This window comes from Hypanus sabinus, chromosome 2 (genome assembly GCF_030144855.1).
Source record: "Hypanus sabinus isolate sHypSab1 chromosome 2, sHypSab1.hap1, whole genome shotgun sequence".
Taxonomy (NCBI): Eukaryota; Metazoa; Chordata; class Chondrichthyes; order Myliobatiformes; family Dasyatidae; genus Hypanus; species Hypanus sabinus.
The window spans coordinates 170,329,480-170,348,762 of record NC_082707.1 but is presented as its reverse complement, the minus strand read 5'-3'; positions in this window follow the sequence as shown (position 1 = coordinate 170,348,762).

The following is a 19,283-nucleotide window of genomic DNA, read 5'->3' as shown; positions in this document are numbered from 1 at the left end:
CACCCCACCACCACTGTTTTCTCTCAAGCCTCAATCTGAAATGTTGGCTTATATCTTTTGCCTTCACAGATCCTCTTGACCCATTGAGATCTTCCAGTGTCCTGCCCTTTGTTCCAGATTCCAGCATTTGTTTCGATGTCCTGGATTCTATGGTCCTTAAAATGAACGGGTTAAGATTACGTACCTACAATCATTGATTGGAATATGGCCAATGTGCTCTTATGCCAACTTCATGCTGTCTGCCTACTTCCATGATATCAATGTCCAATGAGCTTTAGCTATATAATCACACATGATTTCTTACAGTCAACTTGCCGTTCTGGACTTACAGACTGGCTGCAAGAAACCATTGTGTGGTTAACTGAGTCATCTGATGTCTCCTCATTCTGCACCTCACTTGACTGAGTCCACGAAGCCAAAAGTATTAGCAACAGAAGGTCATTAGATCCTTCAAGCTTTGGAGCCTGCTCTGCCATTCATTTCGACTGCAGCGGATCTAACTTTCCTCAGTCCACTTTTCAAACCTATAACAACTACCCTTAGTTCACTTGTTGATTAAAACTCCAACTCAGTTTTGGATACATTCAAGAATTAAGTCCCCATTACTTCCTGAGGTAAGGAATTCCAAAGATTTACGTCCCTTTAACAAAAGTAATACTTCTTCATCTCAGTATTAAAGCTCTTTGCTCTCAGACTGAAAAGAGATTAGTTTTATTTGTCACATATGCATCAAAACAAAATGTGTTGTTTATGCCTACGACCAACACAGTTCGAATATGCACTGGGAGCACCCAATGAGTGTTGCCATGATTCCAGCACCAGCATAGCACGCTCACAACTTACTAACCCTAAAACATACGTCTTTGACTGCAGGACGTAACAGGGCACCTGGAGATGACCCACACAGTCATTGGGAAAAGATACAATTTCCTTTCAGGCAACAGTGGGGACTAAACCCGATCGATGATCTGTGGTGCCGTAATAGTGCTACACTAACTTCCAGTTTAAGATGGCACTGGTGAAACAGAGTGATGACTTCCTGGCAGCAAAAACATTTATTAATTACTTCAATAATCACAGTTTTCTCAGAAACTATCACTGCAGTCAATAGACTGTGACTTTCCTTTCAGAGTCAAGCTTCAGAACTTCCTGCACAATCTGGCATTTTTGTATTGTGAACTGAAATCTCAAAGGTGCAGGACGGCTGCTGTGTGCCATGTACAGGCTGAGTGGAAGTGGTGGAGCCCAGGTCCGAGACCAGGGAACGAGCCAGTGTTTGGATGCTGGAGCGGACTTGGAGGAGATTCGATGTGCCAGAACCAAGGTGAGGCAGGGTCGAGACGGATGGGCCTGAGCCCAAGAGTGAGAGCAAGGAACAAGCAGAGATTAGGTCAATTTAAGCACTGGGCCAGATCGAAAAGTTTGGGGTGTCAGGGCCTTAGGCAAGGGAGGGACTGGTGTTCGGTTCACTGCTCCATGAGGTTTACTCGTCTCTGCTGTGGCCTGCATTTAATGGGCTCCTGGATCAACTGTGGCTGGCTTTGTGACTGTGAATTCACTTTCAGTTCTGAACATTATTTGCTTATTTTTATTGTTTGTACAATTTGTTTGCGCAATGGATGTTTGATGGTGTTCTTTTATAATGGATTCTACTGGATTTCTTTGTTTAGCGGCTGCCTGTAAGGAGATGAATCCCAAGGCTGCATATAATATACATACTTTGATAATAAATATACTTCGAAATTTGAACTTTTCTATCCTACTGTGCCATCCTCTCATTGAAGACTCTCTCACAAGAGGAAATGTCCTCTTTGCATTTACCCTGTCAAGCATCCTAAGAATCATAATGCTTCATAAAATCACCTCCTATTCTCCTAATTTCCTTTCCTCTTAACAAAGTTTCTCCATATTCACGATCATCTTAATGAAACTTCTTTGAACTTTCTCTAATGATAATGTACCTTTACTTGTACAAGGGAACCAAAACTGTGCATACCGTAGTTCTGTAGAAGTGTTCTTGGCAGTGCCTTGAAGAGATGAAATAAAGTTTTCTGGCTTTTATATTCCAGTCCCTTTGAAATAAAATCCAGCTTTCAATTAACATTCCCAATGCATCTGCATGCTGGTGTTTCATGTATTGTTCTGAAACCTTCCAGTCTTTTCTTTTTAAATAATGATCTGTTTTATTCTTCACTGCACAGTAAACAACTTCCCATTTTTCCACATTATCTTCCATTTAACCGATGTTTTCCCCACTCACTTGAACCTATCAGTATCTCTTGTATCTTCCTCTTGTTTTCTGCTGTACATGTGTATCATCTACAAATATGACCACAGTGCATTTGATTCCTCCCTCTAAATCATTAATGTACATTGTACACTGATGTGATCACAGCACTGATGTCTGTTAACACACCACTAGTTACAGATTGCCAACATGAAAATTAGTCCCCTTTGCTATATGCTTCCTACTAGTTACCCATCCTCCAACAAAGATATAACTCCCAAAACTATGAGCTCTCCTTTTATATGGTATCTTTTAAAAATTCATGAATATTCCATCTAGTTGTTGTCCTTTATTCATTCTGATGCTTCCTCAAAGATATCTGCTGGCAGCAGTTTGCCTGACTTGCAGTTGACTGAGTGGATTAATCCTTCAACTGCAGTTCTCCAGACCTGACCAGCTCCTCCAAACGTAACTCTGTTGGTTGTAGCACATCCTCTAACTAGAATTCAATTGACTTCTGAAAGTTGTTCCACTGATTGGGCCAATTCCTCCACTGACTGGGATAGCTCCCAGTTATCTTGGGTCTACTAAGGTCTTAAGTGAACAGTTTGTCTGAGAGGAAGCTTCAACAATGTTTGTCAACTTCTGTGAAAATATAACTTGTCCTTCATTCTGACCCTTTTGAGCTGTGCATTTTACCTAGAAACTTTCTTTCAATTTAACAATTGGAAGCAGAAAAACCACACCTGTTCTGCCATACAATCTGATCATGGCTGATCCATTATCTCATACCACACAGCCGTTGTCTCTCCATGTCCTCCAATGACTCTTTCATTATACTGAGTGATTCAGCTTCCATTGTCTTCTGTTTTATTCTGCAGGTTCACCACCTGCACATTGAAGAAATGTCTCCTCATCTCAACCTGTATCCTGAGACTATAACCCTCAGTTTCCTAGTCAGATGAAACATCCTACCTGTATCCTTCCAGCCAGAATTTTCCAAACTTCAGGAAGATCTTCTTTCTCACAACTAGGCCAGTACCCATTTGCCTTCTTAACTTCTTGAACAGCCACACATTTGCTTTAAGTAACTCATCTTTGCAGTCCCCTTGTGCAACAACATTCACCCAATCTATCACTATTTAAATAAAATATTGTTTTTCTTTTTTGTTTTCTGTTTTTTTGAAGGTCGGTAGATAATTCCTCAGTCCTTAACAGACAAACATCCATCAGACATGCACTGAATGGTACCAGCATGCTCACTGGGTTGACAGTCCAGTATAATTATACCATGAATATGCAGGCACACTTTGAACAATTACTGGGTGTTAACTGATGATTACTTTTTGATTTGTTTTACAATTTCACTATCTATTTTGAAAATAACTGATGTAGATATAATAATCCCAAAGTTAGTTGCAATGTACTCAGCAAAGACAGAAATGCACACAATCTGGCGAAGGTACAGTCAACAGATGGAAGATGCATTTTTGGTGATTGTGTTGGCAGGCTGTCTTCCGAAGTCAAATTTTTCACTATTTTGATTTAACCTTATGATCTTATGTACTTCTCTCTTTTTTAAAAACTAAAAGAAACTTGATGCTGGCAGTGATACAATCGAAAGAGCAGTTGTTCATGAAAAATAATATTGTATAGAATTTGCAAGGCAGCCAAGATCAAGATATTGCACACATCTCTGAATTGTTTTCCTAGTTTTCTGAATCCATTTGAATTATCAAATTACAAGCTAAATCACAGTTCTCTAAGCTTTCCAATTTTTAGAAGCTAACTCCAATAAAGAGTTCATAGTAAGGTTTCAGCCACAATCTTTTATAGTTAAGATGCGGGTCTCAGCACAGAAACTGGATTATGAAGGCAGATTTCATCTTTGCTGCCCAGTGATGCAATCTGGTGGAAAGGATTGTTTGCTCTTTATAGACCCTGTCAGTTTACTTCAGAGCGGGAGCAGAAAAAGCCAACATATGGCATAGCTTTTGTTCAACAATTTTTATAGCCTGAGAATGACCCAAACTGCTTGACAACAATGAAGTATTTCTAAAGATTGTTTGATTTTCCATGGCTTTAAGACTGATTTGAGCACAGCTCTGGTTCACAAAAACCAATGTGATAATGACAAGGCAATCTCTGGTATTTTTGGCTGATGGGTAAATTGACCAGGACATTGTAGAGGGCCTCCCTGTTATTCGTAGAATAATGTTGAAATACCCATCTGAAGAGCAAAGGGGTTTATTTTTGAAAGGTATCACCCCTGACTTTGGTGGCACCCTGGACTGTACGGGAAAGTTAGTATAATGGGGGTGACTGCGTACTTTTTTATACATTTATTCAAGAGATATGAGCTTCACAGAAGGAACCAGCATTTAATTGCCCATCCGTAGAAACAGCACAGACAGGCCCTTCTGGCCCAGTTAACCAGACCACCCAGCAACCCCCCTATTTAACCCCAGCCTAATCACAGGACAATTTACAATGACTAATTCACCTACTAACTGGTACGTCTTTGGACTGTGGGAGGAAATCAGAGCACCTGGAGGAAACCCACGTGTTCAAGGGGAGGATGTACAAACTCCTCACAGTCGGCGCGGGAATTGAACTCTGAACTCTGACCCCCTGAGCTGTAATAGTGTTGTACTAACCACTATGTTGCCGTGGCAGCCACTCTTGAGGAAAATCAGCTGCCTTTGAGAAGGTGGTGATGGTGGTCTGCCTTCTTGAACCACTGCAATCCCTATGAGGTAGGTATACCCATAATGGCATTGTGGAGAGAGTTCAAGGACCTTGACAGTGAAGGAACAATGGTCTATCTCCAACTCATAATGGCTTGGAGAGAAATCTCCAGGTAGTGGTGTTCCCATACTTTTGCTGCCCTTGCCTTTCCAGCTGATAGAGGTGGTGGGTTTGGAAAGTGCTGTCAAAAGCATCCTGGTGAGTTGCTGAAGTGCGTGGTACATATGGTACATACTGCGTGCCAAGCAGGCTGCTGCTGTGGTGTTGAGCTTCTCGAGTGTTGTTGAAGCTCTCGTCCAGGCAGGCTCGGAATTCCAGCACATTCCTGACATGAGCCTTGTAGATCTTGGAAAGGCTTTGGAGAGTCAGGAGGTGATTTACTCTCTGCGGGATTCCTGGCTTCTGACCTGATTTTGTAGGCATACTGTGTATATGGCAACTCTAGTTGAATTTATGGTTAATAGTACCCACCCCCAGGTTATTGATAAAACCACAGTTGTCAGAAAGGACAGACTTTATAATGTTATTCTAGAGCAAAGTTAGCTGTTACCTTTTCTGTCATTTACAGCCTTTAAAGGATAAGATTAGTGTGTTAAATTTACTGCACTTGATAGAATTCAATCATAATTAGGTTTTATTAAGAAAAGTAGAAGTTGATAAAGAAGAAGAAAATATACAAAAACATAAAGATACATAAACATTGTAATGGATGATTTATAATAATCCAAAATGCCATTCTCTCTATTTTTAACCAACATATTAGACTGCATACCAGTTATGGCAATACAATTACAAGTCCATTAGCCCAAAATGTTGCGTTGATCTTTTAACCTACTCCAAGATCAATCTGACACTTCTCTTCTGCATATCCCTCCATTTTTCTTTCATCCATGTGCCTGTCTAAGAGGTTTTTTAAATGAATATGCCTGCCTCTGTCACCACCCCTGGCAGTGTGTTCTGTGCATCCAGTATTCCTTGTGTAAAACACTTACCTCTGACACTTTTCCTAAGCTTTCCTCCCCTCACCGTAAAATCATGTCCTCTTGTGTTGGCCATTTCCACCCCGGGAAAATGGCACTGGATGTCTACTCTATCATATTATACACATCTATCAAGTCATCTCTCATTTTTCTTCATTCAATTTTTTCTCATAAAACATGCTCTCTAATCTAGGCAGCATCCTGATAAACCTCCTCTGCACCCTCTCTAAAGCTTCCACATTCTTTTGACCATAACTGAACACAATACTTCAAGTGTAGTTTAACCAAAGTGTTATAGAGCTGCAACTTCACCTTGTGATGATGAAAACACACCATGTGATTTCTTAACAACCCTATCAGCTTGTGCAAAAAAACTCTGAGGGATCTATGGACATGGGCCCAAGATCCCTCTGTCCACCACACTGCCAAGAATTCTGCCATTAACCCCGTACTCCTCCTACAAGTTCAACCTTCCAAAGTGTATCACTTCACACTTTTCTGGATTGAACTCCATCAGCCACTTCTCAGCTCTACTTCCTCTGAGTGTCCCATTGTAACCTACCACACCATTCTACACCATCCACAACACCACCAACCTTCATGTCATCTGAAAACTTTCTAAACCACTCTTGCACCTCCTCATTCATGTCATTTATAAAGAATTACAAATAGCAGAGGTCCCAGAACAGATCCCTGCAGAACACCATTAGTCTCTGACCCCCAGGAAGAAATTGGTTTGATTTTGTAGACCTGATGATGATTAATCTTTCATTTGCTCTACAGTTTCAATGTCTGTTTTGAAATTGGTAGAAGTAAATATGATAACCATTTATTTTTAATTAAAGAAATATAAATTTAAAAATTAATTGCAAAAGCAGAACTAAGCCCAATCTGGCAAAGGTACACTTAACAGATGGAAGAGAAATTTTTGGTGTTTTGTACTGACAGAATGTCTTGCAAAGTCAAGTTTTTAACTATTTTGATTTAATCTTGTTATCTTATGTACTTTTTTTCTCTTGTAAATTGAAAAACAGAGGGCTCTGACAGTGATACAATTGAAACAACAGCTGTTCATGTCATCCTGTTGCGGGCAGGTGGAAATATTGTAGACAAATATCCTATTAATATTGCATGATGCCAATTTGGAATTAAATACCAATACTATTAGTAGAGAAGTAACGTTCGGTAAACTAATTGAACTGAAGGCTAATTAAGTTCCCTGGCCCAGATGGAATGTATCCTAGCTCCTAAAAGTAGCTACTGAGGTAGTGAATGTATTAATTGTAAAGTTCCAAAAGTCTGTGTAGGCTGGAGATTGAAAAATTGACAATCTGACAATCAAAGTCAAAAATGGACAGAAACAAAAATAAGATAACTGTAAGCCAATTAACCAATCATTTATTGTTGCAAAACCATTGCAAACTAAAGAAAGAAATTGCAGCAGATTTGTAAAATCATAATCTAATCAGTTAAAGTCAACAGAGCTTCAAGAAGGGGAAATTGGATCTAAAAATGTGTTGGTGCTTTTGAGCAAGTGTCTAGCAGAGTGGAGAGAGGGGGGTCAGTAGATGTATTGTATTTACAGCAAGGAGACTCACAAAAGGTTAAGCCACAGGGTGAGAGCCCATTTTTCCATAGGTAACATATTGGCACAGAGGAAGGATCGGCTAACAGGCAGAAAGCAGTGTGTCAACAGGATAATTTTTAAGGTTGGAATCTGTAATATAGAATCAGTGCCGGATATACACAAGACCACAAAATCAGAATCAGAATCAGGTTTATTATCACCGGCATGTGATGTGATACTTGTTAACTTAGCAGCAGCAGTTCAATACGTTATCTAGAAGAAAAAATAAATAAATAAAATGATACTACTAATAATAAATAAGTAAATCTTATTCAGTATATGTATATTGAATAGATTAAAAATCATGCAAAAAACAAATAATATATATTTTTAAAAGGTGAGGTAGTGTCCAAGGGTTCAATGTCCATTTAGGAATTGGATGACAGAGGGGAAGAAGCTGTTCCTGAATTACTGAGTGTGTGCCTTCAGGCTTCTGTACCTCCTACCTGATGGTAACAGTGAGAAAAGGGCATGCCTTGGGTGCTAGAGGACCTTAATAATGGACACTGCCTTTCTGAGACACCATTCCCTGAAAATGTCCTGGGTACTTTGTAGACTAGTACCTAAGATGGAGCTGACTAAATTTACAACCCTCTGCAGCTTCTTTTGGTCCTGTGCAGTAGCCCCCTCCATACATTCAGTGATGCAGCCTGTCAGATTGCTCTCGACAGTACATCTATACAAGTTCTTGAGTGTATTTGTTGACATGCCAAATCTCTTCAAACTCCTAATGAAGTATAGCTGCTGTCTTGCCTTCTTTATAACTACATCAATATGTTGGGACCAGGTTAGATCCTCAGAGATCTTGACACCCAGGAACTTGAAACTGCTCACTCTCTCCACTTCTGATCCCTCTATGAGGATTGGTATGTGTTCCTTCGTCTTACCCTTCCTGAGGTTCATAATCAGCTCTTTCGTCTTACTGATTTTGAGTGCCAGGTTTTTGCTGTGGTACCATTCCACTAGTTGGCATATCTCACTCCCATACACCCTCTTATCACCACCTGAGATTCTACCAACAATGGTTGTATCATCAGCAAATTTATAGATGGTACTTGAGCTATGCCTAGCCATATAGTCACATGTATATAGGCAGTAGAGCAGTGGGCTAAGCACACACCCCTGAGGTGCACCAGCGTTGATCATCAGCAAGGAGGATATGTTATCACCAAACCACACAGATCGTGGTCTTCTGGTTAGGAAGTCAAGGGTCCAATTGCAGAGGGAGGTACGGAGGCCCAGAGGGAAGTACAGATGTATAAAATACAAGAATATGTAACCTATGGACTCTTTCAAGGGCTCTACAACTCATGTTCTCAGTATTACTTATTTACCTTCTGACTTTTTAATGCAGATTGTCTTCCTTTGTACATTGGTTGTGCGTCAGTCTTTATTAGAGTGTGGCTTTTCATTGATCACCTTGTGAATGTCTGCAAGAAAGTGAATCCTAAGGTAGTATTTGGCAACATATGCATAATTCACTTTGAACTTTTAATGACTTACAAATAAGAAGTGAGTGAGTGAGTGAGTGAGTGTGTGTGTGTGTACGCGTGCACGGAGAGAGAGGGAGAAAAGAAAACTCGCCATGAAAACCGGATGAATGGCTACACACCCTTGCTTACACAACAGATTCAGTCATGACAAGCTACCTAAAATGGACAAGCTGAATGGACAAATCCCTGCAGTTGAATATCAGCAAGAATACAAGTTATAAAGAGCGAGGTTTTGGAACACTTCTAAAACATTCACCAGGAGTTTAAGACTTCATTTTCTCACATAACCCTAGTAAGCAGAATTATGGTCCCAGCAAAAGTGGGAACGTTTAATCAAACTCTTGGCACAAGTTTGAACTCCACCCACACTGCCATAGATGAATCCAGACACACTACCTCTAATTCAAAGGAGATCCACACAAATTAGTAAAATCCTCAACGAGAAGCTTTATGCTTTAAATGAGCAGACTGCCAATTATCTCAAGGAAAAGAAGCTCATAAGATAAGATAAAACTTTATTTATCTCAAAGGAAATTATTGTTGCAAAGTTGTTCAGTCAGAAATAGATACTTTAAAATTTGAAATGCAAGCATTGAGGTACAAAAAAAATACAAAATGTGCATTAAAAGTAATAGTGCAAAACAGAGATATACAATGAAACCATATACTTATATACTTAAGGAGGAGGAGTTGTAGAGTCTTATAGCCCGAGGGAGAAAGGATCTCCTGTGGCGTTCAGTTGTGCACCTCAGTGGAATCAGTTTGTTACTAAAGGTGCTCCTCCGTTTGTCCAGTATGTGATGGAGGGGGTGAGAGGGATTGTCAATAATGCTCCGTAGCTTCTGCAACATCCTCCTCTCAGACACAACCCCCAGACAATCCAGTTCCACCCCCAGAACAGAACCAGCCTTCCTGATGAACTTATCCACCTTCTTGGCATCAGCTGCTCTCACCCTGGCAGACTACAGCATAGAATAGACAGCTGGTCACCATTGAGTCATAGAACATCTGCAGCATCAAATACGATGGCAGAATATAGTATTAATGACAAGAACCTTGGCAGTGTGAAGGATCAGAGGGATCTTGGGGTCTGAGTCCACGGGACACTCAAAGCAGCTGCACAGGTTCACTCTGTGGTTAAGAAGGCATACGGTGTATTGGCCTTCATCAATCATGGAATTGAACTTAGGAGCCGAGAGGTAATGTTGCAGCTATATAGGACCCTGGTCAGACCCCACTTGGAGTACTGTGTTCAGTTCTGGTCGCCTCACTACAGGAAGGATGTGGAAGCCATAGAAAAGGTGCAGAGGAGATTTACAAGGATGTTGCCTGGATTGAAGAGCATGTCTTATGAGGATAGGTTGAGTGAACTCGGCCTTTTCTCCTTGGAGCAGCGGAGAATGAGAGGTGACCTGATAGAGGCGTACAAGATGATGAGAGGCATTGATCGTGTGGATAGTCAGAGGTTTTTTCCTAGGGCTGAAATGGTTGCCACAAAAGGATACAGGTTTAAGGTGCTGGGGAGTAGGTACAGAGGAGATGTCAGGAGTAAGTTTTTTACGCACAGTGGTGAGTGCATGGAATGGGCTGCCAGCAACGGTGATGGAGGCGGAGACAATAGGGTCTTTTAAGAGACATTTGGAAAGATACATAGATCTTAGTAAAATTGAGGGCTATGGGTAAGCCTACTAATTTCTACGGGAGGGACATGTTCGGCACAACTTTGTGGGCCAAAGAGCCTGTATTGTGCTGTAGCTTTTCTATGTTTCTATGTTTTTCATAGTACTTAAGACGTAGAATGACTGGAGCCTCCTCAGGAAGTACAGTCAGCTCTGTCCCTTCTTGTACAGAGCCCCTGTATTTTTAGCACTCATACTAGAACTTACAAAGATAGAAGGCTCCAAGTTATCTCCCAATACTCCTAGAACTTCTCTTTCAGCAAAATGATCTCAGGACATGAGAGCATTGTACTAGCAACCTCATTGCATATGGTATAACAATATTAAGGTTGTACTGTGGCACTGCAGGTCATACAGCTAGCATAGGGTTCCCGTGACCTGAATACAATGCTCACCTGCAGTGCCTTTGGGTGGAGCTTACAAGATCTCCCTGTGACTGCTTGGGTTTGCTCAAGTGCTCCAGTTCCCCACCGCCATGCTGATTTGGCAGGTTGATTAGGCATTGTAAAATGCCTGCAGTGTTTCTGAGTTGTAGTAGCAACACTGGGGATCTGATCAACATATGAGAGAGAATAGGTTATTGGCAAATACGTAGGAGAATAGGACTGATGGGACTGCTCTGAGAGCTGGCAGAGACACACTGGGCTGAATAGCCTCATCTACAACTGTACTAAAAAATAATATTAACACATAATGCATGCACATCCTGGAAATAGAACCTCTGTTGGAAATGTTGGTTCAAGAACCAGCTTAAGGTAAGGTATATACTGAGTTAGCTCAGACTTTGCAACAAGAAAGGAAAACTAAAGTATTGTTTTCCCCAAACCCAATATAAAACAGGAGAAATGTCAAAGTATGTGCACTTATAAAGTGAACGTATTATTTTGTCTTAATCAGTGACCCTTGGAATTAAAATTATATACAACCATTTTTCAGTCATTCTTCATTGAATATGGACTGTATTTAACCACACAAACGTCAAATTATAAATCGGCTTGGACATTACCAAGCTTGTAGCATTGTAAAATGAAATATTCTCAAAAGCCTGAATATGGATAAAGGAATTGTTCAACGCTTTATTTCCAGCACTACACTGGTTATTTCATGATTTCTTATTGTGCAGCTTTGACTTAAAAGTTTCTTGTTCATTTCACAGAAACTTAGTATTTTTGAACTTACAAAAAAGTTCTCCATTTTTTCATTAATCTGTTACATTGCTGAGCTTCAGATTTTCTCATTTTCACTCATTCCATTGTTTAAAATAAAACTTGAAAAGCACCAGAAAAAAACAAGAATTTAACAAAATAGTAACAACAATTAACTTTAAATCGTCCTTACAAATTAATCAGGGTACAGGTGGTATGAAAAATAATAATTAGTTAATTATTTGGTAAAGATTTACTTTGCAATCCTAATATGATTGCAGGCTGTTGTGAAACTTGCTTGGGTTGGATTCGAATTTAGCAAAATACAATTCACTTTGCTCAGATGAATTCAGTTCAGTGTCTTTATTTTGTGGAGTCCTGTTTTTTTCAGTTAATTATGATGAAACTGTTATTACAAAAACAATGAAAAAACAAAATTAGATTGTGTGTAAAAACACAAGATGTCACCTTATCGCAGCGTATTCTGTGTGTCACTGAACAACAATTTCAACCCCATAATGTCTTAGTTGAGTTCAAAATGTTCTGTTGCCATTGTTAAATCACTCAACAATTTAATATGGATTTAATCCGTTTGAAGTTTACTCTGCCAGTTTCGTAAATCATTGAAAAACATTAATCATTAAAACAGCCACTTAGGTCAATAAACACAACTTAGCAAAAGAATAAAAGTTTGATTGGACCTTTCTCTACCGAAAATTCTTGTCATGTGACTTTCCTCACTTCTTAAGAGAAGCAAATATCCTTCAAGGAAGAAAATGTGATCCTTATCCAGCCTGCATTTTCTGTGTGTCCTGGCCCACCAACCTGGTCTATACTGAACTGGACTTTAAAATGTCCTTCAGTGCACCACTTGGAGTACTGTGTTCTGTACTGGTCTACAGGAAGGATACAGATACTATGGAGAGAGTGCAGAGGAGATTTACAAGAATGCTGTCTGGATTGGGGAGCATGCCTTATGAGAATAAGTTGAGTGAACTCGGCCTTTTCTCCTTGGAGTGACAGAGGATGAGAGATGACCTGATAGAGGTGTATAAGGTGATGAGAGGCATTGATCGTGTGGATAGCCAGAGGCTTTTTCCCAGGGCTAAAATGGCTAACATGAGGGGGCATAGTTTTAAGGTGCTTGGAAATAGGTAACAAGGAGATGACGGGGTAAATTTTTCACACAGAGAGTGGTGTGTGCATGAAATGCACTACTGGCGGTGGTGGTGGAAGCAGATAAAATAGGTTCTTTTCAGAGTATCTAAGATAGGTACATGGAGCTTAGAAAAATAGAGGGTTATGTGCTAAGAAAATTCTAGGCAGTGTCTAGAGTAAGTTACATGGCTGGCACAAATATAATGTGCTGTAAATTTCTATGTTCTATGTTCTATGTTAAGATTGGAGGTGGCAATTGGAGATGGGCAACAAATAATGGCCTTGTCATAAAATATCCAAGAAGGAATTATAATTAGAAAACAATACGTGGCGACACACAACTTAGTTTACATTTAGGGCCAGGTGAGTGTCTATGGAAATCATTTTCACCTTGATATGTGTCTTTGTCTCCTTAGGAAAGTGCTAATTATAACTAAGAATCTGTAGGGTATTTTGGGAATTACAAGTTATCTAAAGTTGAACAACAAGGATTATATCTGATGTTATCTAGTGTTAAACAACAAAGATGACATCAGCCTTCAGGACAAAATTTACCACAGAAACAAACTGGTATCTCAACAGATTTGCTTTTGCAGGATACGAGCATAATGACAGGGTAGCATTTATTGCCCATTCTGACTGCACTCTGAATGTGATGGTGAGCTGTCTTTGTGAAGGCTTGCAGTCGTTTTGGTGTGATGTTGTTCCACTGAGCTGTTGGATTGGGGTTTCCAGGATTTGGTCCCAGTTACAATGAAGAACCAAGTCAAGATTGTGTGTGACTTGGAGGGGATCCTCCATGTGGTGGTGTTGTCAAAACTGCTTCAGGTTATACAAATGTGAAATAACCTGCATTTTACACAACTTTCCAAGAGCTGAAACAAAATACGCCATTTATTAATCTAGTAATACCAAAAAGTAGAGCGGAATATTATAATTGGCTTACAATGTACAGAAGGATTAATGCATTAACTAAGTAGTTGAGAAAAGAATGAGAAAATGTCATAAGAAATCTAGATAAGTGATCAAGAAAGTTAAAAAGTGAGAATATGAATAAGAAATTAAAAAAGGAGGGTGAGAGAAAATAGGGAACTACCGTCCTGTTAGCCTCAGATCCATAAGACCATATGACATAGGAGCAGAATTAGACCATTCAGCCCATCAAGTCTGCCCTGCCATTCCATCATGGCTGATCCAGGATCCCACTCAACCCCATACACTTGCCTTCTCATCATATCAACTTCCACCTTAAATATATGCACAGACTTGGCCTCCCCTACAATATGTGGCAGAGCATTCCACAGATTCACTACACCCTGGCTAAAAAAATTTCCTTCTTTCCTCTGTTCTAAAGCATCACCCCTCAATTCTGTGCCCTCTAGTTCTGGATACCCCCACCATAGGAAACATCCTCTCCGCATCCATCCTATCTAGTCCTTTCAAAATTTGGTAGATTTCAATGAGATTCCAATGAGTACAGGCCCAATACTGCCAAACACTCCCCATACGTTAACCCCTTCATTCCTGGAAACATCCTGGTGAACCTCCTCTGGACTCCCTCCAATGACAACACATCCTTTTTGAGATATGGGCCCAAAACTGTTGACAATACTCCAAGTATGACCTGACTGGTGTCTTCTAAAGGCTCAGTATTACCTTATTGCTTTTATATTCTACTCCCCTTGAAATAAATACTATCATTGCATTTGCCTTCTTTACCACAGACTCAACCTGGAAATTAACCTTCTGGGAGCTTTGCATGAGGGCTCCTAAGTCCATCTACACCTCTGATGTTTGAACCTTCTCTCCATTTAGATAATAGTCCGCACTATGGATCCTTTTACCAAAATGCATTATCATACATTTCTCAACACTGTATTCCATCTGCCACTTTTTTGCTCATTCTTCCAATTTGCCTAAGTCCCGCTGCAATTGCATTGCTTCCTCAGCACTACCTACACCTGTACCTATCTTCGTATCATTCACAAATTTTGCCACAAAGCTATTAATTCTATTATCCAAATCAATGACAAACAATGTAAAAATTAGCGGTCCCAGTACTGACCCCTGAAGAACACCACTAGTCAATGGCACCCAACCAGAAAAGTCCCCCTTTATTCCCACTCGCTGCCTCCTGCCTGTCGGCCATTCCTCTATCCATGCCAGTATCTTTGCTGTAACACGGCAGGATTTTATCTTGTTAAACTGCCTCATGTGCAGCACCTTATCAAATGCCTTCTGAAAATCCAAGTAAATGACATCCACTGCCTCTCCTTTGTCCACCCAGCTTGTCACTTGCTTGAAGAACTCTAAAGGATTTGTCAGGCAAGATTTCCCTTTACAGAAACCATACTGACTTTGACTTATTTTATCATTAGTCTCCTAGTACCTTGAAACCTCATTCTTAATAATAGACTCCAATGTTTCTGATTGAAACATATAAGATTATTAAGGTATTGGACACACTAGAGGCAAGAAGCATGTTCCTAATGTTGGGGAAGTCCAGAACCAGAGACCACAGTTTAAGAATAAGGGGTAGGCCATTTAGAACAGAGCTCAGGAAAAACTCTTTCACCTGGAGAGTTGTGGATCTATGGAATATTCTGCCCCAGAAGACAGTGGAGGCTTACTCTCTGGATGCTTTCAAGAAGGAGTTAGATAGAGCTCTTAAAGATAGCGGAGTCAAGGGATATGGGGAGAAGGCAGGAACGGGGTATTGATTGTGGATGATCAACCATGATCACATTGAATGGCGGTGCTGGCTCGAAGGGCCAAATGGCCTACTCCTGTACCTATTGTCTGTTGTCTATTAACACTTTCCCAACCATTGAGCTTAGGCTAAATGGCCTAATTTCCTTTCTTTTGCCTTCCTCCCTTCTTAAAGAGTGGAGTGACATTTGCAAATCTTCCAGTCCCCCAGGACCATGCCAGAATCTAGTGATTCTTGAAAGATCATGACCAATGCATCTGTTATCTGTTCAGCAATCTCTCTCGAGACTCTGAGATGTGGTTCATCTGGCCAAGGTGACTTAGCCACCTTAAGACCTTTGAGTTTGTCTAGCACCTTTTCCTTTGTAATAACAATGGTACTGACACCTGCTGTTAGATCATTGGGAAGGAAATGATGAAATCTTTGGTGTAATTGTGTAATAACAGGGCACCTTGAAAGGAATAATAGGAATGATGAAAGTCAGGAAAGATTTATGAAAGGAAACTCCTGTTTGACTAATCAGCTGGAGTTATTTGAGGATACAGCTATTAGAGAAGCATGTGGGGAGACTAAGTCCAGAGGGCACAGCCTCAATATAAAGGAATTCATTCCACAAACAACAGTGGAGGCCAAGCCATTGGGTATAGTTAAAGTAGAATTTGATAGGTACTTGATTAGTAAGAGTGTCAAAGGTCATGGGGAGAAAGCAAGAGAATGGGGTTGAGAAGGATAATAAATCAGCCAAGATGGAATGGCAGAACAGACTCGATGGGCAGAATGGCCTAGTTCAGCTCTTGCGTCTTATGGTCTTGATTAGCTCTGCTCCTCACACCATCCTGGAATACCAGACATGAAGGAGTCTGCTCTGATTTTGATGTCTCTCCATGTGTGAAGGATTTGGTTATTTACAGTTCAGTTTCACATCAGTAAAAGAGATTAAATGGGGAGGCTTGAAAGTTTGTCATTATTTTTCTCCAGCAGGCATATGATCCCATTGTGAAAATATAGTTCCCTTGAAATTGCCTTTCCAGGCGGTGGGGAGGTAAGCCTCAGGTACTGTGCTGTTGAAGTCTTGCACCAAAACAGCCAGACAGCCTTCAAGAGACTAGGGTGGATCCTCACCTTCTGCTGAGGTTAGGAGGATTCTGTTCAGAATTTTTCACTGTTTCTGATCAGACAACAAAAAATTTAAAACTGGTAATTAATCAAAATAATTTAAACCATTAGAACAAAATGAGTAAAAAAGAAATAAGCTACCTTTTTCCCATTCACAGCAAACTCTAAGCCGACACCCCACAAGGAAGGTCAGAAAAACAGGCTCCCAGTGTAATGCTTAGATTGTACGGGGCTGCCCCCAGAACACTCCTCGCAAACAATGCATCTCACTCTATGCTTTGATGTACATATGACAAATAAAGCTCATCTTTAAATCTAGAATCACTTTAAAAAGTCAGGGCTCTATGTAAAATGATTCCACATCACCAAAAACTTAGACAGTTGATGCAGACTGTAATGGTGGTGTCCCGGAAAATCTGATTTTATATAGAAATAGGAAAGCAATTTAAGAGGTTTTCCACGGGCTCAGAGAAAGGGTTTAAAGGTCTCCACTACCAAGCAAACTTTAAAGAATCTCGTCTAACTTTTGATAAAGCATGAAGGAAGTTTGAAACTCAAACCTTTCTGTCTGTAAATGTTGATGCATAATCTGTGTTAACCTGCATATCTTTTTCAAGTCTAGTGAAATACTAATGAACTTGATCCTGTACTGATTTTATTAATATTAATGGAAACAATTATAATCTTAAAACTATCCTTAGTGAGATTAATTTCAATTGTAATTTTGATCTTCATTGGAAGAGTCTGATGAAAATTCTTCAATTCACATTTATTATGCAGAATGAGTATGAACTGTGTTCTAAGCCTTAAATCAATAAAATTGCAATTACACTATCAGAAATCCTTTAAACTGTGATAGCAGCACATTAATGTATATATCCTGGAAGTTTATTGAATGATTGTAGTAGGTCAACCAATGTCAAACTCCATTATTATTTACTGCTTCTGACCCTCAATATCTGCTTTCTAAAGATACATGAAATCGTAAAACATTTTCAGGTATACAAAGGAACATATAAATCTCATTGTGCATAAGACTGATTGACCATGGTTCTATTTCTCAAATGGTCTGATTACCCATGGGTCTGATTTCTGACAGGACTAATTGTCAACCAGTCTGATTGTATATTGGGCTGATTGTCCATTAGTGTGATTACTGACATGACTGATTTTCCAATGGTCTGGTTGTCTATGTGCATTACTTTCAATTGGTTTGATGTCCATATATTAACTGTTAAAACAGGTCAACAGCAGATGCCATTTCATTGATTCTTCACTCAGTCCTGGAACATCTGAACAGCCAAGGTGCATACATCAGGATGCTTGCTCTTCATTGACTACACCTTGGCATTCAATACTATCAACCCCTCAAAACTAATCAATAAGCTCCAAGTCTTCAGCCTTAATGCCTCCTTGTGCTACTGGATCCTGGATTTCTTCACTTGCAGACCCCAGTCAGTTTGGATTGGCAAGAACGTGTGAGCACGCCATGTGAGGCAGCAGCAAATTACAGTAGCTCCCTGTGGTTGTCTTAACATCATTTAACGTGTTTCATTTGTTTGCTTTTGTATTGGCTAGCAACACTGCGAAATAACAATGGACATTAATCTGTTTAATATTTTCATCATCCTTCTGGCTCTTGGGATACTTTATTCCATTGAATGCTGTGACTACAGGAGTGGAGGCAATATTGTATCTACGAGGAAGCAGCTACTAGCAGCCTCTGTTTGCCCAGCAGAAGCTCAATATTCTGGACGAGCTGAGACGGAGATACCAAGGCTACAGATGGGGTAAAAAGCAGCGCAACAAGAGACAGATATATAAACCATATCTCCCGTCTATCATTATGGGGACCGTAAGATCACTGGCAACTAAAATGCAGAAACTAGCAGTACTCACAAGGACAGAGAATGAGTTCTGGGAATGCAGCATTATGCGTTTCACTGAGACATGTCTACACGAGCAAATCCTGGATTCCAACATCACTGTGAATGGGTTTACAATGAGATGAGCAGACAGAGTTAATGTACAGTGTGGTAAGAGGAATGGAGGTGGGCTTGCTGTACTTGTGAAGAACTGATGGTAGCCCAGTTGCAGAGGTACCCAAGGCTCCCTCAACACCAATGCCTCCCCTCCTCCCTCCTCCCCCACCAATTCAACACATGGATGACCAACATAGGCTATCACTGTCCACATCCCTTCCTTTCCCTGCACCTACCATCCACACCTCCACATACCAACTGCTATTGTCCTGACCTTCACTTTCCCCAGTCCCCACCTTCCACCAACTCCCCAATCATCATGGACTCACCTTCACTACTGAGCAGGTGAGAAGGGCTCTGGGGAAAGTCAGACCCGGCAAAGCATTGGGACCCAATAATATGAATTCCAAGGACCTAA